This window comes from Nicotiana tabacum, chromosome 22, assembly GCF_000715075.1.
Source record: "Nicotiana tabacum cultivar K326 chromosome 22, ASM71507v2, whole genome shotgun sequence".
Taxonomy (NCBI): Eukaryota; Viridiplantae; Streptophyta; class Magnoliopsida; order Solanales; family Solanaceae; genus Nicotiana; species Nicotiana tabacum.
In genome coordinates, this window is record NC_134101.1 from 78,227,065 (window position 1) to 78,237,569 (window position 10,505).

Below are 10,505 nucleotides of genomic sequence, written 5' to 3' on the forward strand. Positions count from 1 at the left end.
AATCTCCACTCTAGACTCATGTTTGTTCTCCACGCTCCATTTTTTTTGGCCAGCTCGATGATCCTAATTATTAAAGGGAATCTACAAACTTAAGTCGACCACACTTTGTTGCCGACTGCTAGATTTTTTAATTTTTTTGTTAATTTGGTTAGACTTATTTGAAATATAGAACAAAGCCAACGCATATTTGGTCTTCTAAATTCCTCTAGAGTATTACCCGGTGCAGGCAATAGCAACACGCAGTCTTCTTTCCTTCCCAATTTTTTGATTTGTTCGACGAATTAATTGTGATAGAGACACTAAAACGCCACAAATTGGTTAACCCACAAATCGACAACATTCTTTTGTATACAATATATAATTTCCTGTTAATTGTGATAGAGACACTAAAACGCCACAAATTGGTTAACCCACAAATCGACAACATTCTTTTGTATACAATATATAATTTCCTGTATCATTCTTTTACAGCAAGACTTATGAAATACGTATCTAATTTCTAGTAATAACTGCCATACCATTGATTGTTCATTTACAAAGATTGAATTTGCCTAACCGATACCTTCTCAAGCCTTAAAGGTAAATAACTTTTTACTGAATTGTTCAAATAACTATTGACAGTTCAATCTTGGTTCTTCCTCTCTCTTTCTTTTAGGCAGAGACAAGGATGATATAGCTTTGGCAGACACCACTTTTCTAATAAGTGATTTCTACAGCGTATCATCACCCCTTTGTTGCAATTTCAGTTCGAATTGTCTGTAATGGGAAAACTGGATCTGTTAATATATTCACCGATTACCAACTAGATAACAAAAGAAAGGATGATCATTGTATCAGTTCAAGAAATAGACCCTACTCATAAAGAAGGCAAATAAAGTTATTTGAAGCTGATATTTCTGTGACCCTTTCGACATTATTCAATCCACGTGTTAAAAGGTCATTACTCTTTGAAGATATTTTCTATAGTAACAGGATAAATAGAGGCATTTCAACAAGAAAAAATCCATAGGAGTTAGATTCATCTTCTCACGACATTGAGCAAAATCATGATGTCAACCAATACTTTATATCATAAATAGAAGACCCAATTACGGATATCTGATGAGGTCAAGGTAAATAGCTGCTATTCACCTATTAGAGAGCGTAAGTGCATGAGGAACTAAAGAAGAAATGAACAAGTCAATGACAGCGAAGTGGTCAGTACAAGAATAGATCTATAAACTAGTTAGTAGTGGTTACCTGCAAAGAGGAACTCGACAATCTTGAGGTTGGTCACAAACAGAAGCATCTCAAACAACCTCCATTCCCCCTTGTCTTACAGTTAGCAAATGTCGGATCAGAAGCTGGAGGCCTCGGCATGTATCAAAATTGCTACATGGAACCCTCTTATCGCTAGATTAATTCCATGCGCCTCTACATCCTTCGGCGTTCCAAAACAAACCATCGCTTCACTTAGCTGTAAATATAAGCTCCTTTCCCGCCTGTGTCTCCTCCTCCTTTTCTTCCGCTAAAATGATAAATTTCCAATGAAAATCACTAATCACATCACTTAATGATAAAAGAAATGCAAACAAATGCCATGTCAAGATAGCATGACAGCTTCTTCCTATTGTTCCATAATCAATTGACAAACTTCAATATTCCATTGAGAATTCCATGGTCCAAATTCGGGAATCACAATTGTCAATGAGCTAGATGCAGGGGTATATGCCAATGATTTTGTAGTTACTAGTTACGTACCGAATCAGCCTCATTCATGAACTGTAGAATTTCAAGCTCAAGACAAGGATCATGATCTTGAAGGAATTTCCAGCCCTCAGTCTCCTCAACTTTCTTGAAATTGCTTGACAAAAATTTCATGCACTTGAGGTACAGATCAGGTGCATCACATAGTTGTCTCGCAAGTTGAAGCACATCCAATGCATTTTCAATCGTCAATCGCTCGGCCATCCCCTTAGTGCATCTCTGCTTCAGCTATGGTACCAAGTGTCACACCTCCTTTTTTCGAAGAATAAGGGAGTTTTCCAATTAAAGTGACATTATTCGAAATTGAATTATTTATTTAATCAGAGTCACCACTTGGAATAATTATTATGGTGTCCCAAGTCACCGGTTTATTTTAAAATCTCAAATCAAGAAAATTGAATCTATTTATGGTCCGCGAACACAGAAGACCGGGTAAGGAATTCTGTTAACTCGGGAGAAGATGTAAGGCACTCCCGAGTTCCGTGGTTTTAGCACGGTCGCTTAACAATTAATACTTTGCTTAATTATCTGAATTATTACATATTAAGAATTATATGCATTTTACTTTTTAACCGCTTTTAATTATTTATTTAACCGCTTTTAGTATTTATAAAATTTATTTGAATAAGTCGCGATGCCGCGCACTTGTTGTTTTTGTACATATTGCAAAATGGCGCCACGTGAAACGCACCCGCGATTTACAATATGTTTATTTTTATTATTATTTGAAGTTGAGGTCAAGTCGCGCGAAACGCGCACTTGAGTTGAGATTTACGTATCGTGACTATGCCACGGGAATCGTACTCATAGTCACGATGATTTATTATTTAATCGCGCAAGCAAACTATGAATATTCTTGAATTATTGTCCTAAACTAATTTGAGATTCAAATGTGTGGGTCATGAGTTATGAAAATTTGTTGTGGAAAAGGTGGCCTACATTATAGCTTTATTTGCGACGGGCTGCTAGCAGGATTCTTTTGGCCAAATCCACTATTCTCAAACCCAAAAGTCACTTTACCTGAGCATGGTCCGTTTTGCTTAAACAAATTGTAGCCTTCCTCTCTCATCACTATTTACAACTTTAACAAAAGAAATCAATGAAACCAATTAACAACATCTGTTACTTCAATTTAACCAAACAAACAGGTTATAGCCATAAATGTATCAACAGTCATCTAACGTGAAACAAGACCAAATGCTAATTAAGGAAATGAACAAACAATGGTCTTTTGATCCTCTTGTCCCTTTTCAAATTATTAGTTTATATCTTTGCTTATCTATCAGTTCATCATCAACAATCAAACAGTCATATTGGACGGAAATGATCGCAAATTCAGAAAACATTTATACAAATTCAAACCATGCCCCTCAATCGTGAAATAAAATCGAAAATATCGAGATAAGATAAGAATGAACCTTTGCATTAATGAATCAAGCACAAAGTCGAAATGTTGGCCAGAACAATTGAACAACGACCGGAGACTTCTAAAGGCGACCTCGCCGGAACCTCGAACCTCGATGAACCCAACTACGATTATTTTGAACTCGAAGCACAAGCTGGAAACGCCGTTTACTTGGTAGTTTAGTGGCTGTTTCGTTGCTATTTCGCGGAAGTTTTGTGGCTGACCTACCAGTGATTTTTGGGTGGTTATCGGGGTGGATTTTGGGGTGTTTTCAGGTGGAAAAGGGGCCGCGTTTTGGACCTGTTTTGCAGCTGATTTTCGCTACTTTTCTTGGCTGTTTTCGCAGCTGGTTTTGCTGCGATTTTAGGGTGGATTTTGAGGTGTTTTATGGAGTGTTTTGGGGCTGCTTTCAGCTAGTGTTTCAGGGATGCTTTAGGCTGGAATTTGGGGCTATATGGTGGCTGGTTTAAAGCTGCTTTTCGTGGCTAGTTTTGGAGGACAAATATCTGAGGAAGAAGAGCTAAAAATTAGCCAGCTCTCTGTCAAGTTGTGGCATTGTTGCTGCGTTTTCTTGCTCTTCCCCGTCCCCCCTGTTTTTCTCTTCTTTTTGTGTGTTTTCTCCAGATCCGTTTTCTCCTCCCTCTATAGTGTTCTGTTTTTTCCAGGTGTCCCCCCCTTTCTTTTGTGTGTGTTCTGTTTTACAAGAGAGATCAGGGAGGGAATTGAGTTGGAAGGAGACGGGTGGGCGTGAGTTGTGTGTGTTTGTGCGCGACTTCCAAGAAAAGGGATATGTGTGTGCTGATGAGTGGATTCGTGAGAATGAATACCATCTGCATTTGCAAAATCTGTTATTGGATGGAGAGGAATCTTTGCTAGTTGGCCAATTGTGATTGGTTTTTTTTTTTTTAAGTATTTTCTTTTTTTGATAATAAATAAGCAAAATAATCTACTCCTACTAAATAAGTAAATAAAAGCAAGGTAAAATTACTACACTAAAGCCTCTAACTTAAAAATTGTATTAAACTAGATAAAATTATATTTTTTGAAAACTCTTTCTTTTTTTGTAAATGAAAATAAAACTAACACTCTAAAAAAATGTAACTCTTTTTGTAGTTTTTAATTTTATGAAATAAACCTACTAAAAAGTGAAATAAAGACTAAAATATCAAGATTAAACTTAGCAAATATTTACATACTAAAAAAATGATAAAAAATTTAAATAGAATCAAAAATTAGGCGATCACACAAAGTACACATTGAGCAAGTGATAGCAGATGAATCCCATGTTTCTCCATCTGCTCCTCAGTGCACCTGAACACAATGATAACATGGTCACTTTAGACATCCATATATTTTTATTTGTGTGTGTTTAATAGAAAATATTATACGCATACTGACGGAAACCTTTACATTTACTTAAAAGACAACAATAAGTAATTATCGACTGTAAGTACATCTCAGTAATATGTTACTATGATAATACCAAAAATCTTTCAATTACTAGTTACTAGTGTATAGGATGAAAATCCTTTGTTAAATGTTTGTAGTACACTCCAATAACACCGGAAGACGCGGTGTAGTCGGTGCTGGACAGAGTATTAAAGAAATATGCATGATTAATATCTATTACTAGGACCCACGCCCAGTTTTGACATGGAAGTAGATGGTCTTTTTCATGTTAGCCAAGAAGCATTCCCTTTTTTCTTAAAGTTCATGCCAAGTTAAACTATGTAAATCTAACGTGGAGAGAGTTGTGAATTTTACACAAACAAAAGCTATGGTCAGCATTACCAGAACGGTGTAATGTGCCGGTATGCGGAGGTGATGATCTTGACATCGGCCATTTTCACCGATGACAGAGTTGTTGGAGTTGAGTTTGGTTTTTGATCAATTTCTGCGTAAGACAGAGTGAATTGAGATTTCAGAGAGTGTTTATGTGTGCTTGGATTTTTATTTATAAGCAACGTGAGCTGCTGCCGACCAAAAACTCATAGGACTTCCTCGTCAACATAGCATGGAAGAAACAACTTGGAACCACAAAATAATAAATTTACATAAAGCATGATATTTAAACATAGCCCCTGCCATATTATTATTATTTGTTTTGTGTGTGTCCTGCAAATATTAAGCGTGGATTAGTTTAATCCACAGTGATTCAGGCCTGCTTGTGCACATGCACAGATGGGTAACTTTGTCAGCCGTATAGAAAAACATCCATTAGTGTTTTTTGCTTAGATTTTATGACTCTCTTCTCACTTTATTAACCCAACAAATATAAAATTATTTGTCTTAATTTATGCGAAAATATTGTGCTTACTTCTTACCATTCCACTTGAGAAACTTATCAAATTTTCATACTCCTTTTTTTTCTTTTCAAGTTAAATGAGTATGAAATATCAGGGCCAAATTATTTAAATTTTGAAATTAATTTCTTATTTTTCTTAAAATAAGACGTGTACATTTAGCAATTACACAAAAATCAATATAAGTCCAAATTTTTTCTAATAAAACTTCATAAAAATAATTACATGCTGAAAAAGTTAATTTGACTTCCAATTTGAGCATAGGCGGGTCTAGAATTTTTATAATATGGGTGCACTACAAAAGAAATGAGAAAAAAGAAAGTATTAAGTGAGAATTAATCCCCATTCTTCGAGGTAAATAACTCAACATTCAACCAAGTGCACCATTTAGCTTTTTGGAGCATGGGTGCCAACAAATAATTTATTAGATTAATTCTAGAAAATATATACATAAAATACCTAGTGTGGGGGAGAGACTATGAGTTCACGTGTCCCATAAATTTGGCTTTAAATCCGCCACTAAAAGAGTCGATTTAATATAAAGAATTAAATATCACATCAAAATTAAAAGCTAAACATTTAAGTGGATTTGAATTTAAGAAATTGTGAAAATTATATAGAATATTACTATTAGAGGAAGTGTGTTGAATATCTGTAATGTCTTTTTTTAAGATCTATAAATGTCTGAAAATTAAAAAGGTGTCATAAAAGAAATAGGAAAACATTTTTTTTATTTATTTGTGGTTTTTTATTGAATCGTGGTTGGTTGATACTTGGTTCCACCATTCTCGGATTTTTATTTCTGGGTCCATCTTAGTTACGGACAAAACCACCACGTCAACAACATGTAAGACCAACAAGCTGACCTGTCATCTTAATCCTTCTCCTAAAGTAGTTGGCATTGGACTGACGTGTCTCCCCTTGTTATTACTTATTAGTATCTGTACGGGAGAATATTAAATATAATTTCTTATAAGTAATATTACTTGAGAAATACAGTAGACCTAAAGGAGCATGTAAATGCTATTATTTTATGAACATATAAATGACTGAATATTCATACATTCAAATCATAAGAAAACACATGTATCCATAGAAAACAGCTAGCGAGGAAAGCAATTATAAAAAAATTACAATCTTAGATGATTGACCATATTCTGATTCTCGGATGGAATAGAACTGTGAAGGCTAGCAATTGAAAACATAATAAGTTCTTTGTTAAAAAGTTCAATGTATGAGATGTACTTTTCTTTATGGTCTAGATAGGTGCCATGCTGCAGAAAAATAGAGAATGATGAGTTAAATTAGGAAATTTTGAATGTATGCTAATCTAGCTATAATAAAAGTATTATTAGTTCCATCCTCAAGCTGTCTAAGCCAATTCTTTCTTGCTTTTATCTTTTTCTGACTGAAAGCAAGTTCTATAGATTCACTATCTTAGTTACCTGCCCAGACAATCTTTCTTGTGTTTTTGAAGATCTTGAAAATACTCTTTTCCTTCCTTCGAAATACTTTCCCAACCCCTATCAAAGCAGTAAAGAGAATAATTAGTAGAAAGCCAAGTTTGATGGTTAGATGAAATGTTTGGTATAAAACCTTATAGTACTTAATGGACCTACCACTTGAATCGGCACCCCAACTCTTTCTCCACAACTCATACCCAAGCATGATATAAGATACAATATCCTTGACACTTATATTTTTATAATTGATACTTTTTGTATTATGTGTAATTTGCATAAAAACACCTTATAGTGACTGATCAAGCCATGAAACAAATGTTTAGCTATAGAAGATATAGATTATTTATTGGAATTTGAATTTAAAAATAAAAACATATCCTCGAATGAATTAGCATTTATAAGTTTTATTATGCATAATACAAATGATACAATCAAATATAGATTAGAAGAAGACTTCAGTCTAATCCAATCTGCTAGAAGTAGTTATTATTTGAAATTGAAGCGAAACACTTTCATATCTATTGCAAATAATTTATCTTTTTATTTAAATTCAAAAATTTCTTTTGTTATTCAAATTCAAATTTACATCAATTGTATGCTATTTGATTTCATATATATATATATATATATATATATATATATATATATATATATATATATATATATATATACTATCAAAATAGCATATGTTTATAATATTTACCCATATTTTTTTTCTCTTTTTCTTTTCTTTCTTTCTTTTGTTACAATAAAATTCAATTTTCACCATAAATAATATATTTGTAGGAGAGAAAATAAAGTATTTCATTCTATTATTTTGTAGTCACTCTGTTACTCCGATTTGTAGTTCATCAATATCACTTGTAACAATTAATATAACATCTTCATTGCAAAAGTCCTTCACGTGTATCGAAAAACTCGGCACACAAAATTACAAAATGCCCATAAGATATCCTTTGAAGAAACATACTTTGTCCTTGAAATGTTCGAGCGGCAAAATTGTAAATGCCAAAAGAAAGATCAATGTACATAAAATTAAATGTCCCGTTAGATGAGCAAGTTAATCTACAAAGAAAACATATAGTTTTCAAGCCTTCCATTAGCTTCCTTCCCTCCTATGGAAAACAAATCCTTAGAAAACTTAAATATGGAAAAAAATGAAACACCTACCACAACTGCTCAATGATCATCTAGAATATTAAGTTGAAATTTTACCTTTTATAGGCAGCACTGTAAATATTAAAAAATTTATTTTGCCTTTAAAAATATTTTATGTGTATAAAATTAGAATAGTTTTCTCCAGTATTTTGCTCTACATAAAGAAACAAAGAAGAAGAAATAGAGGAAAACACAAAAGAAGAATGTAAAAAGAGAAGGAACAGTTACAAAAAAAAAGAAAAAGAAAAAAACAGAAAGAGATAAAAAAGATGAAGACTTCAATAGTAAAACATAATTTGCAATTCCATATTTGGATACTCTTCACTTTCTTATAATCACGACCAAACAAAAAGAAGAAGATAAGTAAGGGAAAAAAGGGATTTGATAAATGAAAGTCATAAGAAATTTGCTAAATTAGTGAATATTCTTGCCGGCACAAATCAACAATATCCAACCTTAATTTACTTGTTTTTTTGCTCCAAGTTCTCTTCTAACCACGACATGCTATCCAAATCATCAAATTAAATTGATACAGTAGTTATATGGTTACGTATTTATTAGATATCCAAATCATATTATGCATATTTGGTAACATATTTCAAAGCACCCATGGCATCATCTACCGTCTCAGACAACACTGTTCCAATCAAGAAAAGACCCCCTAAGGATAAAAAAAAAAAAAGTAAATTTTCTTGGTTATCTAATGCTACTATATAGGAAATGTTGACCAAATGACTTTTTAATTTAAGTTTAGGATAATTAATTTAAAAAACTAACAATAAAACGTGAGATTCAATCTTGATGTTAAATGAATAGGAAAGTCTAAATTTCTGAACTTGTTTTCTATTTTAAATTATTTTTTCAATCTCCAAATTTGTAGGAGGTTTGTCCTAAAATTTGACACTCGTAGCATTTTGGTTTTGACACTTGTCATTTTATCCTTATTTTGCCTCTCCTATTATATATAGATAGATTTGCACATACATTGTACAACAGTTACCAATTCAAGGATTTGCTGATACCATGCAACTCTAACATGGACAAATAGACACGATTAATTTAGATAATCAAGAAAATGTATGGTCTTAACAAATTTTCTTTCAAGGTTTTAAGTTTTTTTTTTAAAGTATTCCACAATATAATATTGTCTAATATTTTAAAATTTTGAGTTAAACTATTCAAATATTCATATCTACTAACAAAATATTTGATAACTAGAACCAATGTAGTGTATTGAAACAAAATGTTAATGTTAAAAATAATTAAAACTAATAGAAAAAGTTTTTGGGGGCATTTTATTCTTGGGGCCTAAAGCAGAAACTTTAGTGGCATTACCCTAGAGCCACTCATGGCACTAGTTAATGCGTCAAGTATGATTAACTCCATGAGAATTTTATGCATGCAGAAAGCTGGACTAATGCCTCTAATGTCATACATCGTCCACCTAACTATAGAGTTTTACTTATTAGTTTTAGTAGAAATACTATGTACATCAGTCACCACGATAATTGAGAGTCTTTAGCCAACTTGTCATCCTTAAGAGCATGTTTGAAAAGGCACTTACAATAGAATTTGGATGTAATCAAGTATAATTACACAATTTAACATATTTATTTAGCCAAGTAATTATTTGGTTAGCAAATTAGGTGCAATTAAAAGGGTGTAATTACACTCTTCAATTCTCAAGTGGGAGGTGAATTGGTGGTAATTACAAGGTAATTTAACTTTTCTAATCTTTTTTATTTATATATTTCAAATTATATTAAGTACTATTCTTTTTGTAATATTTCTCTTATTCCCATGTTTTAACTTTTCAACATGTTACTTATGATGTGCTTTCATATAATTTTGCACCTTCTCATATTTTATTTTTTTATTTTTTATTGTCCTTATTTTTGTTAATTATTAAATATAATGTCGTATTTTACTAGCTTTTTCTATTCATTAGTATAAAATAATTATTAAGGAAAATACAATTTAAAATTATATTTATCTTTTTGTTATATATAAAGTGCAACAAATCATAAATTTCATATTTTACTCGTGTGAGTTGCTAAAAAAATTTAAATTCATAATTAAAATTTTTATTAATTATTTTAAGTTAACATATATTATTTATTTAAAAGATATTCAAGATACCGATAATTATTTTTTGATATTAGCTACTAATTTATAATTATTTAATACTTTTATTTTTTAAAAATATAGTTTAAATTCCAAATTGTAAATAATATCTAGAAGTTCTTATATATTAATGTATTGCCACAAATTAATGAGTTAGTAGAAAAAACTAAATCATTATTGTAATTTTAATTAATTATTTTAAATAATAATATTATTTATTTGGAAGATACTTACTACTTTTAATATACTTATTAATTTATAGTTATTTAATATATTATTTAAAATATTTTGACAAGTTAATCTAAA

General features: G+C 31.6%; 1 pseudogene; it reads right to left on the reverse strand.

Moving 5' to 3' along the window:
* Positions 1 to 378: 378 nt before the first annotated feature.
* On the reverse strand, positions 379 to 9,512 carry LOC107785549 (BTB/POZ and TAZ domain-containing protein 1-like; annotated as a pseudogene).
* Positions 9,513 to 10,505: the final 993 nt, after the last annotated feature.